At 47.9% G+C, this 16,370-nt stretch overlaps 10 non-coding genes across 10 annotated transcripts; all 10 read left to right on the top strand.

Moving 5' to 3' along the window:
* Positions 1–1,303: 1,303 nt before the first annotated feature.
* LOC142713746 (U2 spliceosomal RNA) lies at positions 1,304–1,494 on the top strand. Its single transcript, XR_012870163.1, has one exon. It is a non-coding gene; the product is annotated as a U2 spliceosomal RNA (small nuclear RNA).
* A 1,316-nt stretch (positions 1,495–2,810) lies between these two features.
* On the top strand, positions 2,811–3,001 carry LOC142713792 (U2 spliceosomal RNA). The gene has a single exon (XR_012870198.1). It is a non-coding gene; the product is annotated as a U2 spliceosomal RNA (small nuclear RNA).
* Positions 3,002–4,333: 1,332 nt separating this feature from the next.
* On the top strand, positions 4,334–4,524 carry LOC142713791 (U2 spliceosomal RNA). Its single transcript, XR_012870197.1, has one exon. It is a non-coding gene; the product is annotated as a U2 spliceosomal RNA (small nuclear RNA).
* Positions 4,525–5,854: 1,330 nt separating this feature from the next.
* LOC142713790 (U2 spliceosomal RNA) lies at positions 5,855–6,045 on the top strand. Its single transcript, XR_012870196.1, has one exon. It is a non-coding gene; the product is annotated as a U2 spliceosomal RNA (small nuclear RNA).
* Positions 6,046–7,385: 1,340 nt separating this feature from the next.
* LOC142713789 (U2 spliceosomal RNA) lies at positions 7,386–7,576 on the top strand. Its single transcript, XR_012870195.1, has one exon. It is a non-coding gene; the product is annotated as a U2 spliceosomal RNA (small nuclear RNA).
* Positions 7,577–8,908: 1,332 nt separating this feature from the next.
* LOC142713788 (U2 spliceosomal RNA) lies at positions 8,909–9,099 on the top strand. The gene has a single exon (XR_012870194.1). It is a non-coding gene; the product is annotated as a U2 spliceosomal RNA (small nuclear RNA).
* Positions 9,100–10,437: 1,338 nt separating this feature from the next.
* LOC142713785 (U2 spliceosomal RNA) lies at positions 10,438–10,628 on the top strand. Its single transcript, XR_012870192.1, has one exon. It is a non-coding gene; the product is annotated as a U2 spliceosomal RNA (small nuclear RNA).
* Positions 10,629–11,958: 1,330 nt separating this feature from the next.
* Positions 11,959–12,149, top strand: LOC142713784 (U2 spliceosomal RNA). The gene has a single exon (XR_012870191.1). It is a non-coding gene; the product is annotated as a U2 spliceosomal RNA (small nuclear RNA).
* A 1,334-nt stretch (positions 12,150–13,483) lies between these two features.
* Positions 13,484–13,674, top strand: LOC142713783 (U2 spliceosomal RNA). The gene has a single exon (XR_012870190.1). It is a non-coding gene; the product is annotated as a U2 spliceosomal RNA (small nuclear RNA).
* Positions 13,675–15,004: 1,330 nt separating this feature from the next.
* LOC142713782 (U2 spliceosomal RNA) lies at positions 15,005–15,195 on the top strand. Its single transcript, XR_012870189.1, has one exon. It is a non-coding gene; the product is annotated as a U2 spliceosomal RNA (small nuclear RNA).
* Positions 15,196–16,370: the final 1,175 nt, after the last annotated feature.

Genomic DNA, 16,370 nt, shown 5'->3' with positions numbered 1-16,370 from the left:
TATTGTTTTTGTCTTTCTGATGGGATCTCCCCTTTTAATCCCATTATTTCAACACCTGTTGGACAATGCATTTGTACAGTCATGTGTGATAATGAGCTCATTTATTAAATGCAATTAATTAATACATTGCCACCTCTTGTTGTGTGTGTGTGTGTGTGTGTGTGTGTGTGTGTGTGTGTGTGTGTGTGTGTGTGTGTGTGTGTGTGTGTGTGTGTGTGTGTGTGTGTGTGTGTGTCTTCTGTGTTTCTGTGTTTCCGGCATTTCACATTGGAACAGCTCATTCACCTTCCTTGTCTTCTCTCCGCCCTCCCTTTTAGGTAGGTTAAAGAGCTGCACCTGAGCCAGCCACTGATTGATTGATGCAGCACCACAGTCAAATAGTGGAGTGGAGTAGGGGGAACAGCAAACAGCCATTAAAGCAGCCCGCCCGCCACAATGGACCTACCTGTGTACACTAGATGGATGTGATGGAATGTACTGTCGTCCCTACATTTCCAAGAAGAAGTAAGAATTGCAGTTGCAACAAACCCTTGCTTGCCTACAAAGAGAGCAGCAATTTGGATTTGTTACTATGTTACCTGGAAGAATAACAAACTGTGCAAGGATGGAGGTTGTAGGAGCAAAGAGAAGTTGTCTGTAAAGTTGGTGGATGCCTATTTTCCATTTTGCAGTCCCTTGTCTCCCTCTTGTGGCCTCCTGGAGGCAAATAAATGTGCAAAAAAAAGACAGCCTGGCGGCCGGCTGTTGCAGTGTTGCCCTCTCAGGCAACACTGAGTGACTGACTGAGCCGCACCGTCTTATATAAAGTTCAGACGGAACTTTGCACGTGTCATAGTGGAGCCCTCAGGATTCCAGAGCCAGCTTTCTGACATCATAATGGGGCCTGCCTCAGAGATAAAAGCCTGGGCCCAGGCAGTGTTGGTCAGTGCTGCTCAGCAGGCAGCACTGGACTGGACTGGACTGGATTACAGCTGATACAAGGTGTGAAGGAACAAGGGGTGGCTGTGGGCATGCACTTGCTGCCGCTGCCAGTGTTTATCTGCATGGCAGGAGGGCATTTGGGCGTTGCCAGGAAGGCGTTTTTATGTAGATTCCTCCTCTTTCAGCACTGCATTGTGGTGCAAGCAAAAGAAGCAAATCCTGTGTAGCTTCCTCTCCGGCCTTTATTCACCTCCCGCTTAGTAGCTGTAAATGTGTGTGAGCCTGCAGGGCCCCATGGAATTGCCTAGAAGTAGGCTGAATCGCTGCAAGGGGTGAACAGCAGTATGGGACAGGCTCGGTCAACGGCCGGCCCATTCGGGTTATCGCTTCTCGGCCTTTTGGCTAAGATCAAGTGTAGTATCTGTTCTTATCAGTTTAATATCTGATACGTCCCCTATCTGGGGACCATATATTAAATGGATTTTTAGAACAGGGAGATGGAAATAGAGCTTGCTCTGTCCACTCCACGCATTGACCTGGTATTGCAGTATTTCCAGGACCGGTGCACCCTTCCCTTATGTGTTGACTAAAATCAGATTCCAAAAGTGCTATTTGTGTTTGCTATTGTTTTTGTCTTTCTGATGGGATCTCCCCTTTTAATCCCATTATTTCAACACCTGTTGGACAATGCATTTGTACAGTCATGTGTGATAATGAGCTCATTTATTAAATGCAATTAATTAATACATTGCCACCTCTTGTTGTGTGTGTGTGTGTGTGTGTGTGTGTGTGTGTGTGTGTGTGTGTGTCTTCTGTGTTTCTGTGTTTCCGGCATTTCACATTGGAACAGCTCATTCACCTTCCTTGTCTTCTCTCCGCCCTCCCTTTTAGGTAAGTTAAAGAGCTGCACCTGAGCCAGCCACTGATTGATGCAGCACCACAGTCAAATAGTGGAGTGGAGTGGAGTAGGGGAACAGCAAACAGCCATTAAAGCAGCCAGCCGCCTACCCGCCACAATGGACCTACCTGTGTACACTAGATGGATGTGATGGAATGTACTGTCGTCCCTACATTTCAAGAAGAAGTAAGAATTGCAGTTGCAACAAACCCTTGCTTGCCTACAAAGAGAGCAGCAATTTGGATTTGTTACTATGTTACCTGGAAGAATAACAAACTGTGCAAGGATGGAGGTTGTAGGAGCAAAGAGAAGTTGTCTGTAAAGTTGGTGGATGCCTATTTTCCATTTTGCAGTCCCTTGTCTCCCTCTTGTGGCCTCCTGGAGGCAAGTAGCTGTGCAAAAAAAAGACAGCCTGGCGGCCGGCTGTTGCAGTGTTGCCCTCTCAGGCAACACTGAGTGACTGACTGAGCCGCACCGTCTTATATAAAGTTCAGACGGAACTTTGCACGTGTCATAGTGGAGCCCTCAGGATTCCAGAGCCAGCTTTCTGACATCATAATGGGGCCTGCCTCAGAGATAAAAGCCTGGGCCCAGGCAGTGTTGGTCAGTGCTGCTCAGCAGGCAGCACCGGACTGGATTGGATTAAAGCTGATACAAGGTGTGAAGGAACAAGGGGTGGCTGTGGGCATGCACTTGCTGCCGCTGCCAGTGTTTATCTGCATGGCAGGAGGGCATTTGGGCGTTGCCAGGAAGGCGTTTTTATGTAGATTCCTCCTCCTCTTTCAGCACTGCATTGTGGTGCAAGCAAAAGAAGCAAATCCTGTCTGGCTTCCTCTCCGGCCTTTATTCACCTCCCTCCCGCTTAGTAGCTGTAAATGTGTGTGAGCCTGCAGGGCCCCATGGAATTGCCTAGGAGTAGGCTGAATCAATCGCTGCAAGGGGTGAACAGCAGTATTAGGCAGGCTCGGTCAACGGCCGGCCCATTCGGGTTATCGCTTCTCGGCCTTTTGGCTAAGATCAAGTGTAGTATCTGTTCTTATCAGTTTAATATCTGATACGTCCCCTATCTGGGGACCATATATTAAATGGATTTTTCGAACAGGGAGATGGAAATAGAGCTTGCTCTGTCCACTCCACGCATTGACCTGGTATTGCAGTATTTCCAGGACCGGTGCACCCTTCCCTTATGTGTTGACTAAAATCAGATTCCAAAAGTGCTATTTGTGTTTGCTATTGTTTTTGTCTTTCTGATGGGATCTCCCCTTTTAATCCCATTATTTCAACACCTGTTGGACAATGCATTTGTACAGTCATGTGTGATAATGAGCTCATTTATTAAATGCAATTAATTAATACATTGCCACCTCTTGTTGTGTGTGTGTGTGTGTGTGTGTGTGTGTGTGTGTGTGTGTGTGTGTGTGTGTGTGTGTGTGTCTTCTGTGTTTCTGTGTTTCCGGCATTTCACATTGGAACAGCTCATTCACCTTCCTTGTCTTCTCTCCGCCCTCCCTTTTAGGTAAGTTAAAGAGCTGCACCTGAGCCAGCCACTGATTGATGCAGCACCACAGTCAAATAGTGGAGTGGAGTGGAGTAGGGGAACAGCAAACAGCCATTAAAGCAGCCAGCCGCCTACCCGCCACAATGGACCTACCTGTGTACACTAGATGGATGTGATGGAATGTACTGTCGTCCCTACATTTCAAGAAGAAGTAAGAATTGCAGTTGCAACAAACCCTTGCTTGCCTACAAAGAGAGCAGCAATTTGGATTTGTTACTATGTTACCTGGAAGAATAACAAACTGTGCAAGGATGGAGGTTGTAGGAGCAAAGAGAAGTTGTCTGTAAAGTTGGTGGATGCCTATTTTCCATTTTGCAGTCCCTTGTCTCCCTCTTGTGGCCTCCTGGAGGCAAGTAGCTGTGCAAAAAAAAGACAGCCTGGCGGCCGGCTGTTGCAGTGTTGCCCTCTCAGGCAACACTGAGTGACTGACTGAGCCGCACCGTCTTATATAAAGTTCAGACGGAACTTTGCACGTGTCATAGTGGAGCCCTCAGGATTCCAGAGCCAGCTTTCTGACATCATAATGGGGCCTGCCTCAGAGATAAAAGCCTGGGCCCAGGCAGTGTTGGTCAGTGCTGCTCAGCAGGCAGCACCGGACTGGATTGGATTAAAGCTGATACAAGGTGTGAAGGAACAAGGGGTGGCTGTGGGCATGCACTTGCTGCCGCTGCCAGTGTTTATCTGCATGGCAGGAGGGCATTTGGGCGTTGCCAGGAAGGCGTTTTTATGTAGATTCCTCCTCCTCTTTCAGCACTGCATTGTGGTGCAAGCAAAAGAAGCAAATCCTGTCTGGCTTCCTCTCCGGCCTTTATTCACCTCCCTCCCGCTTAGTAGCTGTAAATGTGTGTGAGCCTGCAGGGCCCCATGGAATTGCCTAGGAGTAGGCTGAATCAATCGCTGCAAGGGGTGAACAGCAGTATTAGGCAGGCTCGGTCAACGGCCGGCCCATTCGGGTTATCGCTTCTCGGCCTTTTGGCTAAGATCAAGTGTAGTATCTGTTCTTATCAGTTTAATATCTGATACGTCCCCTATCTGGGGACCATATATTAAATGGATTTTTCGAACAGGGAGATGGAAATAGAGCTTGCTCTGTCCACTCCACGCATTGACCTGGTATTGCAGTATTTCCAGGACCGGTGCACCCTTCCCTTATGTGTTGACTAAAATCAGATTCCAAAAGTGCTATTTGTGTTTGCTATTGTTTTTGTCTTTCTGATGGGATCTCCCCTTTTAATCCCATTATTTCAACACCTGTTGGACAATGCATTTGTACAGTCATGTGTGATAATGAGCTCATTTATTAAATGCAATTAATTAATACATTGCCACCTCTTGTTGTGTGTGTGTGTGTGTGTGTGTGTGTGTGTGTGTGTGTGTGTGTGTGTGTGTGTGTGTGTCTTCTGTGTTTCTGTGTTTCCGGCATTTCACATTGGAACAGCTCATTCACCTTCCTTGTCTTCTCTCCGCCCTCCCTTTTAGGTAAGTTAAAGAGCTGCACCTGAGCCAGCCACTGATTGATGCAGCACCACAGTCAAATAGTGGAGTGGAGTGGAGTAGGGGAACAGCAAACAGCCATTAAAGCAGCCAGCCGCCTACCCGCCACAATGGACCTACCTGTGTACACTAGATGGATGTGATGGAATGTACTGTCGTCCCTACATTTCAAGAAGAAGTAAGAATTGCAGTTGCAACAAACCCTTGCTTGCCTACAAAGAGAGCAGCAATTTGGATTTGTTACTATGTTACCTGGAAGAATAACAAACTGTGCAAGGATGGAGGTTGTAGGAGCAAAGAGAAGTTGTCTGTAAAGTTGGTGGATGCCTATTTTCCATTTTGCAGTCCCTTGTCTCCCTCTTGTGGCCTCCTGGAGGCAAGTAGCTGTGCAAAAAAAAGACAGCCTGGCGGCCGGCTGTTGCAGTGTTGCCCTCTCAGGCAACACTGAGTGACTGACTGAGCCGCACCGTCTTATATAAAGTTCAGACGGAACTTTGCACGTGTCATAGTGGAGCCCTCAGGATTCCAGAGCCAGCTTTCTGACATCATAATGGGGCCTGCCTCAGAGATAAAAGCCTGGGCCCAGGCAGTGTTGGTCAGTGCTGCTCAGCAGGCAGCACCGGACTGGATTGGATTAAAGCTGATACAAGGTGTGAAGGAACAAGGGGTGGCTGTGGGCATGCACTTGCTGCCGCTGCCAGTGTTTATCTGCATGGCAGGAGGGCATTTGGGCGTTGCCAGGAAGGCGTTTTTATGTAGATTCCTCCTCCTCTTTCAGCACTGCATTGTGGTGCAAGCAAAAGAAGCAAATCCTGTCTGGCTTCCTCTCCGGCCTTTATTCACCTCCCTCCCGCTTAGTAGCTGTAAATGTGTGTGAGCCTGCAGGGCCCCATGGAATTGCCTAGGAGTAGGCTGAATCAATCGCTGCAAGGGGTGAACAGCAGTATTAGGCAGGCTCGGTCAACGGCCGGCCCATTCGGGTTATCGCTTCTCGGCCTTTTGGCTAAGATCAAGTGTAGTATCTGTTCTTATCAGTTTAATATCTGATACGTCCCCTATCTGGGGACCATATATTAAATGGATTTTTCGAACAGGGAGATGGAAATAGAGCTTGCTCTGTCCACTCCACGCATTGACCTGGTATTGCAGTATTTCCAGGACCGGTGCACCCTTCCCTTATGTGTTGACTAAAATCAGATTCCAAAAGTGCTATTTGTGTTTGCTATTGTTTTTGTCTTTCTGATGGGATCTCCCCTTTTAATCCCATTATTTCAACACCTGTTGGACAATGCATTTGTACAGTCATGTGTGATAATGAGCTCATTTATTAAATGCAATTAATTAATACATTGCCACCTCTTGTTGTGTGTGTGTGTGTGTGTGTGTGTGTGTGTGTGTGTGTGTGTGTGTGTGTGTGTGTGTGTGTGTGTGTGTCTTCTGTGTTTCTGTGTTTCCGGCATTTCACATTGGAACAGCTCATTCACCTTCCTTGTCTTCTCTCCGCCCTCCCTTTTAGGTAAGTTAAAGAGCTGCACCTGAGCCAGCCACTGATTGATGCAGCACCACAGTCAAATAGTGGAGTGGAGTGGAGTAGGGGAACAGCAAACAGCCATTAAAGCAGCCAGCCGCCTACCCGCCACAATGGACCTACCTGTGTACACTAGATGGATGTGATGGAATGTACTGTCGTCCCTACATTTCAAGAAGAAGTAAGAATTGCAGTTGCAACAAACCCTTGCTTGCCTACAAAGAGAGCAGCAATTTGGATTTGTTACTATGTTACCTGGAAGAATAACAAACTGTGCAAGGATGGAGGTTGTAGGAGCAAAGAGAAGTTGTCTGTAAAGTTGGTGGATGCCTATTTTCCATTTTGCAGTCCCTTGTCTCCCTCTTGTGGCCTCCTGGAGGCAAGTAGCTGTGCAAAAAAAAGACAGCCTGGCGGCCGGCTGTTGCAGTGTTGCCCTCTCAGGCAACACTGAGTGACTGACTGAGCCGCACCGTCTTATATAAAGTTCAGACGGAACTTTGCACGTGTCATAGTGGAGCCCTCAGGATTCCAGAGCCAGCTTTCTGACATCATAATGGGGCCTGCCTCAGAGATAAAAGCCTGGGCCCAGGCAGTGTTGGTCAGTGCTGCTCAGCAGGCAGCACCGGACTGGATTGGATTAAAGCTGATACAAGGTGTGAAGGAACAAGGGGTGGCTGTGGGCATGCACTTGCTGCCGCTGCCAGTGTTTATCTGCATGGCAGGAGGGCATTTGGGCGTTGCCAGGAAGGCGTTTTTATGTAGATTCCTCCTCCTCTTTCAGCACTGCATTGTGGTGCAAGCAAAAGAAGCAAATCCTGTCTGGCTTCCTCTCCGGCCTTTATTCACCTCCCTCCCGCTTAGTAGCTGTAAATGTGTGTGAGCCTGCAGGGCCCCATGGAATTGCCTAGGAGTAGGCTGAATCAATCGCTGCAAGGGGTGAACAGCAGTATTAGGCAGGCTCGGTCAACGGCCGGCCCATTCGGGTTATCGCTTCTCGGCCTTTTGGCTAAGATCAAGTGTAGTATCTGTTCTTATCAGTTTAATATCTGATACGTCCCCTATCTGGGGACCATATATTAAATGGATTTTTCGAACAGGGAGATGGAAATAGAGCTTGCTCTGTCCACTCCACGCATTGACCTGGTATTGCAGTATTTCCAGGACCGGTGCACCCTTCCCTTATGTGTTGACTAAAATCAGATTCCAAAAGTGCTATTTGTGTTTGCTATTGTTTTTGTCTTTCTGATGGGATCTCCCCTTTTAATCCCATTATTTCAACACCTGTTGGACAATGCATTTGTACAGTCATGTGTGATAATGAGCTCATTTATTAAATGCAATTAATTAATACATTGCCACCTCTTGTTGTGTGTGTGTGTGTGTGTGTGTGTGTGTGTGTGTGTGTGTGTGTGTGTGTGTGTGTGTGTGTCTTCTGTGTTTCTGTGTTTCCGGCATTTCACATTGGAACAGCTCATTCACCTTCCTTGTCTTCTCTCCGCCCTCCCTTTTAGGTAAGTTAAAGAGCTGCACCTGAGCCAGCCACTGATTGATGCAGCACCACAGTCAAATAGTGGAGTGGAGTGGAGTAGGGGAACAGCAAACAGCCATTAAAGCAGCCAGCCGCCTACCCGCCACAATGGACCTACCTGTGTACACTAGATGGATGTGATGGAATGTACTGTCGTCCCTACATTTCAAGAAGAAGTAAGAATTGCAGTTGCAACAAACCCTTGCTTGCCTACAAAGAGAGCAGCAATTTGGATTTGTTACTATGTTACCTGGAAGAATAACAAACTGTGCAAGGATGGAGGTTGTAGGAGCAAAGAGAAGTTGTCTGTAAAGTTGGTGGATGCCTATTTTCCATTTTGCAGTCCCTTGTCTCCCTCTTGTGGCCTCCTGGAGGCAAGTAGCTGTGCAAAAAAAAGACAGCCTGGCGGCCGGCTGTTGCAGTGTTGCCCTCTCAGGCAACACTGAGTGACTGACTGAGCCGCACCGTCTTATATAAAGTTCAGACGGAACTTTGCACGTGTCATAGTGGAGCCCTCAGGATTCCAGAGCCAGCTTTCTGACATCATAATGGGGCCTGCCTCAGAGATAAAAGCCTGGGCCCAGGCAGTGTTGGTCAGTGCTGCTCAGCAGGCAGCACCGGACTGGATTGGATTAAAGCTGATACAAGGTGTGAAGGAACAAGGGGTGGCTGTGGGCATGCACTTGCTGCCGCTGCCAGTGTTTATCTGCATGGCAGGAGGGCATTTGGGCGTTGCCAGGAAGGCGTTTTTATGTAGATTCCTCCTCCTCTTTCAGCACTGCATTGTGGTGCAAGCAAAAGAAGCAAATCCTGTCTGGCTTCCTCTCCGGCCTTTATTCACCTCCCTCCCGCTTAGTAGCTGTAAATGTGTGTGAGCCTGCAGGGCCCCATGGAATTGCCTAGGAGTAGGCTGAATCAATCGCTGCAAGGGGTGAACAGCAGTATTAGGCAGGCTCGGTCAACGGCCGGCCCATTCGGGTTATCGCTTCTCGGCCTTTTGGCTAAGATCAAGTGTAGTATCTGTTCTTATCAGTTTAATATCTGATACGTCCCCTATCTGGGGACCATATATTAAATGGATTTTTCGAACAGGGAGATGGAAATAGAGCTTGCTCTGTCCACTCCACGCATTGACCTGGTATTGCAGTATTTCCAGGACCGGTGCACCCTTCCCTTATGTGTTGACTAAAATCAGATTCCAAAAGTGCTATTTGTGTTTGCTATTGTTTTTGTCTTTCTGATGGGATCTCCCCTTTTAATCCCATTATTTCAACACCTGTTGGACAATGCATTTGTACAGTCATGTGTGATAATGAGCTCATTTATTAAATGCAATTAATTAATACATTGCCACCTCTTGTTGTGTGTGTGTGTGTGTGTGTGTGTGTGTGTGTGTGTGTGTGTGTGTGTGTGTGTGTGTGTGTGTGTGTCTTCTGTGTTTCTGTGTTTCCGGCATTTCACATTGGAACAGCTCATTCACCTTCCTTGTCTTCTCTCCGCCCTCCCTTTTAGGTAAGTTAAAGAGCTGCACCTGAGCCAGCCACTGATTGATGCAGCACCACAGTCAAATAGTGGAGTGGAGTGGAGTAGGGGAACAGCAAACAGCCATTAAAGCAGCCAGCCGCCTACCCGCCACAATGGACCTACCTGTGTACACTAGATGGATGTGATGGAATGTACTGTCGTCCCTACATTTCAAGAAGAAGTAAGAATTGCAGTTGCAACAAACCCTTGCTTGCCTACAAAGAGAGCAGCAATTTGGATTTGTTACTATGTTACCTGGAAGAATAACAAACTGTGCAAGGATGGAGGTTGTAGGAGCAAAGAGAAGTTGTCTGTAAAGTTGGTGGATGCCTATTTTCCATTTTGCAGTCCCTTGTCTCCCTCTTGTGGCCTCCTGGAGGCAAGTAGCTGTGCAAAAAAAAGACAGCCTGGCGGCCGGCTGTTGCAGTGTTGCCCTCTCAGGCAACACTGAGTGACTGACTGAGCCGCACCGTCTTATATAAAGTTCAGACGGAACTTTGCACGTGTCATAGTGGAGCCCTCAGGATTCCAGAGCCAGCTTTCTGACATCATAATGGGGCCTGCCTCAGAGATAAAAGCCTGGGCCCAGGCAGTGTTGGTCAGTGCTGCTCAGCAGGCAGCACCGGACTGGATTGGATTAAAGCTGATACAAGGTGTGAAGGAACAAGGGGTGGCTGTGGGCATGCACTTGCTGCCGCTGCCAGTGTTTATCTGCATGGCAGGAGGGCATTTGGGCGTTGCCAGGAAGGCGTTTTTATGTAGATTCCTCCTCCTCTTTCAGCACTGCATTGTGGTGCAAGCAAAAGAAGCAAATCCTGTCTGGCTTCCTCTCCGGCCTTTATTCACCTCCCTCCCGCTTAGTAGCTGTAAATGTGTGTGAGCCTGCAGGGCCCCATGGAATTGCCTAGGAGTAGGCTGAATCAATCGCTGCAAGGGGTGAACAGCAGTATTAGGCAGGCTCGGTCAACGGCCGGCCCATTCGGGTTATCGCTTCTCGGCCTTTTGGCTAAGATCAAGTGTAGTATCTGTTCTTATCAGTTTAATATCTGATACGTCCCCTATCTGGGGACCATATATTAAATGGATTTTTCGAACAGGGAGATGGAAATAGAGCTTGCTCTGTCCACTCCACGCATTGACCTGGTATTGCAGTATTTCCAGGACCGGTGCACCCTTCCCTTATGTGTTGACTAAAATCAGATTCCAAAAGTGCTATTTGTGTTTGCTATTGTTTTTGTCTTTCTGATGGGATCTCCCCTTTTAATCCCATTATTTCAACACCTGTTGGACAATGCATTTGTACAGTCATGTGTGATAATGAGCTCATTTATTAAATGCAATTAATTAATACATTGCCACCTCTTGTTGTGTGTGTGTGTGTGTGTGTGTGTGTGTGTGTGTGTGTGTGTGTGTGTGTGTGTGTGTGTCTTCTGTGTTTCTGTGTTTCCGGCATTTCACATTGGAACAGCTCATTCACCTTCCTTGTCTTCTCTCCGCCCTCCCTTTTAGGTAAGTTAAAGAGCTGCACCTGAGCCAGCCACTGATTGATGCAGCACCACAGTCAAATAGTGGAGTGGAGTGGAGTAGGGGAACAGCAAACAGCCATTAAAGCAGCCAGCCGCCTACCCGCCACAATGGACCTACCTGTGTACACTAGATGGATGTGATGGAATGTACTGTCGTCCCTACATTTCAAGAAGAAGTAAGAATTGCAGTTGCAACAAACCCTTGCTTGCCTACAAAGAGAGCAGCAATTTGGATTTGTTACTATGTTACCTGGAAGAATAACAAACTGTGCAAGGATGGAGGTTGTAGGAGCAAAGAGAAGTTGTCTGTAAAGTTGGTGGATGCCTATTTTCCATTTTGCAGTCCCTTGTCTCCCTCTTGTGGCCTCCTGGAGGCAAGTAGCTGTGCAAAAAAAAGACAGCCTGGCGGCCGGCTGTTGCAGTGTTGCCCTCTCAGGCAACACTGAGTGACTGACTGAGCCGCACCGTCTTATATAAAGTTCAGACGGAACTTTGCACGTGTCATAGTGGAGCCCTCAGGATTCCAGAGCCAGCTTTCTGACATCATAATGGGGCCTGCCTCAGAGATAAAAGCCTGGGCCCAGGCAGTGTTGGTCAGTGCTGCTCAGCAGGCAGCACCGGACTGGATTGGATTAAAGCTGATACAAGGTGTGAAGGAACAAGGGGTGGCTGTGGGCATGCACTTGCTGCCGCTGCCAGTGTTTATCTGCATGGCAGGAGGGCATTTGGGCGTTGCCAGGAAGGCGTTTTTATGTAGATTCCTCCTCCTCTTTCAGCACTGCATTGTGGTGCAAGCAAAAGAAGCAAATCCTGTCTGGCTTCCTCTCCGGCCTTTATTCACCTCCCTCCCGCTTAGTAGCTGTAAATGTGTGTGAGCCTGCAGGGCCCCATGGAATTGCCTAGGAGTAGGCTGAATCAATCGCTGCAAGGGGTGAACAGCAGTATTAGGCAGGCTCGGTCAACGGCCGGCCCATTCGGGTTATCGCTTCTCGGCCTTTTGGCTAAGATCAAGTGTAGTATCTGTTCTTATCAGTTTAATATCTGATACGTCCCCTATCTGGGGACCATATATTAAATGGATTTTTCGAACAGGGAGATGGAAATAGAGCTTGCTCTGTCCACTCCACGCATTGACCTGGTATTGCAGTATTTCCAGGACCGGTGCACCCTTCCCTTATGTGTTGACTAAAATCAGATTCCAAAAGTGCTATTTGTGTTTGCTATTGTTTTTGTCTTTCTGATGGGATCTCCCCTTTTAATCCCATTATTTCAACACCTGTTGGACAATGCATTTGTACAGTCATGTGTGATAATGAGCTCATTTATTAAATGCAATTAATTAATACATTGCCACCTCTTGTTGTGTGTGTGTGTGTGTGTGTGTGTGTGTGTGTGTGTGTGTGTGTGTGTGTGTGTGTGTGTGTGTCTTCTGTGTTTCTGTGTTTCCGGCATTTCACATTGGAACAGCTCATTCACCTTCCTTGTCTTCTCTCCGCCCTCCCTTTTAGGTAAGTTAAAGAGCTGCACCTGAGCCAGCCACTGATTGATGCAGCACCACAGTCAAATAGTGGAGTGGAGTGGAGTAGGGGAACAGCAAACAGCCATTAAAGCAGCCAGCCGCCTACCCGCCACAATGGACCTACCTGTGTACACTAGATGGATGTGATGGAATGTACTGTCGTCCCTACATTTCAAGAAGAAGTAAGAATTGCAGTTGCAACAAACCCTTGCTTGCCTACAAAGAGAGCAGCAATTTGGATTTGTTACTATGTTACCTGGAAGAATAACAAACTGTGCAAGGATGGAGGTTGTAGGAGCAAAGAGAAGTTGTCTGTAAAGTTGGTGGATGCCTATTTTCCATTTTGCAGTCCCTTGTCTCCCTCTTGTGGCCTCCTGGAGGCAAGTAGCTGTGCAAAAAAAAGACAGCCTGGCGGCCGGCTGTTGCAGTGTTGCCCTCTCAGGCAACACTGAGTGACTGACTGAGCCGCACCGTCTTATATAAAGTTCAGACGGAACTTTGCACGTGTCATAGTGGAGCCCTCAGGATTCCAGAGCCAGCTTTCTGACATCATAATGGGGCCTGCCTCAGAGATAAAAGCCTGGGCCCAGGCAGTGTTGGTCAGTGCTGCTCAGCAGGCAGCACCGGACTGGATTGGATTAAAGCTGATACAAGGTGTGAAGGAACAAGGGGTGGCTGTGGGCATGCACTTGCTGCCGCTGCCAGTGTTTATCTGCATGGCAGGAGGGCATTTGGGCGTTGCCAGGAAGGCGTTTTTATGTAGATTCCTCCTCCTCTTTCAGCACTGCATTGTGGTGCAAGCAAAAGAAGCAAATCCTGTCTGGCTTCCTCTCCGGCCTTTATTCACCTCCCTCCCGCTTAGTAGCTGTAAATGTGTGTGAGCCTGCAGGGCCCCATGGAATTGCCTAGGAGTAGGCTGAATCAATCGCTGCAAGGGGTGAACAGCAGTATTAGGCAGGCTCGGTCAACGGCCGGCCCATTCGGGTTATCGCTTCTCGGCCTTTTGGCTAAGATCAAGTGTAGTATCTGTTCTTATCAGTTTAATATCTGATACGTCCCCTATCTGGGGACCATATATTAAATGGATTTTTCGAACAGGGAGATGGAAATAGAGCTTGCTCTGTCCACTCCACGCATTGACCTGGTATTGCAGTATTTCCAGGACCGGTGCACCCTTCCCTTATGTGTTGACTAAAATCAGATTCCAAAAGTGCTATTTGTGTTTGCTATTGTTTTTGTCTTTCTGATGGGATCTCCCCTTTTAATCCCATTATTTCAACACCTGTTGGACAATGCATTTGTACAGTCATGTGTGATAATGAGCTCATTTATTAAATGCAATTAATTAATACATTGCCACCTCTTGTTGTGTGTGTGTGTGTGTGTGTGTGTGTGTGTGTGTGTGTGTGTGTGTGTGTGTGTGTGTGTCTTCTGTGTTTCTGTGTTTCCGGCATTTCACATTGGAACAGCTCATTCACCTTCCTTGTCTTCTCTCCGCCCTCCCTTTTAGGTAAGTTAAAGAGCTGCACCTGAGCCAGCCACTGATTGATGCAGCACCACAGTCAAATAGTGGAGTGGAGTGGAGTAGGGGAACAGCAAACAGCCATTAAAGCAGCCAGCCGCCTACCCGCCACAATGGACCTACCTGTGTACACTAGATGGATGTGATGGAATGTACTGTCGTCCCTACATTTCAAGAAGAAGTAAGAATTGCAGTTGCAACAAACCCTTGCTTGCCTACAAAGAGAGCAGCAATTTGGATTTGTTACTATGTTACCTGGAAGAATAACAAACTGTGCAAGGATGGAGGTTGTAGGAGCAAAGAGAAGTTGTCTGTAAAGTTGGTGGATGCCTATTTTCCATTTTGCAGTCCCTTGTCTCCCTCTTGTGGCCTCCTGGAGGCAAGTAGCTGTGCAAAAAAAAGACAGCCTGGCGGCCGGCTGTTGCAGTGTTGCCCTCTCAGGCAACACTGAGTGACTGACTGAGCCGCACCGTCTTATATAAAGTTCAGACGGAACTTTGCACGTGTCATAGTGGAGCCCTCAGGATTCCAGAGCCAGCTTTCTGACATCATAATGGGGCCTGCCTCAGAGATAAAAGCCTGGGCCCAGGCAGTGTTGGTCAGTGCTGCTCAGCAGGCAGCACCGGACTGGATTGGATTAAAGCTGATACAAGGTGTGAAGGAACAAGGGGTGGCTGTGGGCATGCACTTGCTGCCGCTGCCAGTGTTTATCTGCATGGCAGGAGGGCATTTGGGCGTTGCCAGGAAGGCGTTTTTATGTAGATTCCTCCTCCTCTTTCAGCACTGCATTGTGGTGCAAGCAAAAGAAGCAAATCCTGTCTGGCTTCCTCTCCGGCCTTTATTCACCTCCCTCCCGCTTAGTAGCTGTAAATGTGTGTGAGCCTGCAGGGCCCCATGGAATTGCCTAGGAGTAGGCTGAATCAATCGCTGCAAGGGGTGAACAGCAGTATTAGGCAGGCTCGGTCAACGGCCGGCCCATTCGGGTTATCGCTTCTCGGCCTTTTGGCTAAGATCAAGTGTAGTATCTGTTCTTATCAGTTTAATATCTGATACGTCCCCTATCTGGGGACCATATATTAAATGGATTTTTCGAACAGGGAGATGGAAATAGAGCTTGCTCTGTCCACTCCACGCATTGACCTGGTATTGCAGTATTTCCAGGACCGGTGCACCCTTCCCTTATGTGTTGACTAAAATCAGATTCCAAAAGTGCTATTTGTGTTTGCTATTGTTTTTGTCTTTCTGATGGGATCTCCCCTTTTAATCCCATTATTTCAACACCTGTTGGACAATGCATTTGTACAGTCATGTGTGATAATGAGCTCATTTATTAAATGCAATTAATTAATACATTGCCACCTCTTGTTGTGTGTGTGTGTGTGTGTGTGTGTGTGTGTGTGTGTGTGTGTGTGTGTGTGTGTGTGTCTTCTGTGTTTCTGTGTTTCCGGCATTTCACATTGGAACAGCTCATTCACCTTCCTTGTCTTCTCTCCGCCCTCCCTTTTAGGTAAGTTAAAGAGCTGCACCTGAGCCAGCCACTGATTGATGCAGCACACAGTCAAATAGTGGAGTGGAGTGGAGTAGGGGAACAGCAAACAGCCATTAAAGCAGCCAGCCGCCTACCCGCCACAATGGACCTACCTGTGTACACTAGATGGATGTGATGGAATGTACTGTCGTCCCTACATTTCAAGAAGAAGTAAGAATTGCAGTTGCAACAAACCCTTGCTTGCCTACAAAGAGAGCAGCAATTTGGATTTGTTACTATGTTACCTGGAAGAATAACAAACTGTGCAAGGATGGAGGTTGTAGGAGCAAAGAGAAGTTGTCTGTAAAGTTGGTGGATGCCTATTTTCCATTTTGCAGTCCCTTGTCTCCTCTTGTGGCCTCCTGGAGGCAAGTAGCTGTGCAAAAAAAAGACAGCCTGGCGGCCGGCTGTTGCAGTGTTGCCCTCTCAGGCAACACTGAGTGACTGACTGAGCCGCACCGTCTTATATAAAGTTCAGACGGAACTTTGCACGTGTCATAGTGGAGCCCTCAGGATTCCAGAGCCAGCTTTCTGACATCATAATGGGGCCTGCCTCAGAGATAAAAGCCTGGGCCCAGGCAGTGTTGGTCAGTGCTGCTCAGCAGGCAGCACCGGACTGGATTGGATTAAAGCTGATACAAGGTGTGAAGGAACAAGGGGTGGCTGTGGGCATGCACTTGCTGCCGCTGCCAGTGTTTATCTGCATGGCAGGAGGGCATTTGGGCGTTGCCAGGAAGGCGTTTTTATGTAGATTCCTCCTCCTCTTTCAGCACTGCATTGTGGTGCAAGCAAAAGAAGCAAATCCTGTCTGGCTTCCTCTCCGG

The sequence above is a fragment of the Rhinoderma darwinii genome, unplaced genomic scaffold, assembly GCF_050947455.1.
Source record: "Rhinoderma darwinii isolate aRhiDar2 unplaced genomic scaffold, aRhiDar2.hap1 Scaffold_4358, whole genome shotgun sequence".
NCBI lineage: Eukaryota > Metazoa > Chordata > Amphibia > Anura > Rhinodermatidae > Rhinoderma > Rhinoderma darwinii.
This window is presented reverse-complemented; position numbering and strand designations above follow the sequence as displayed.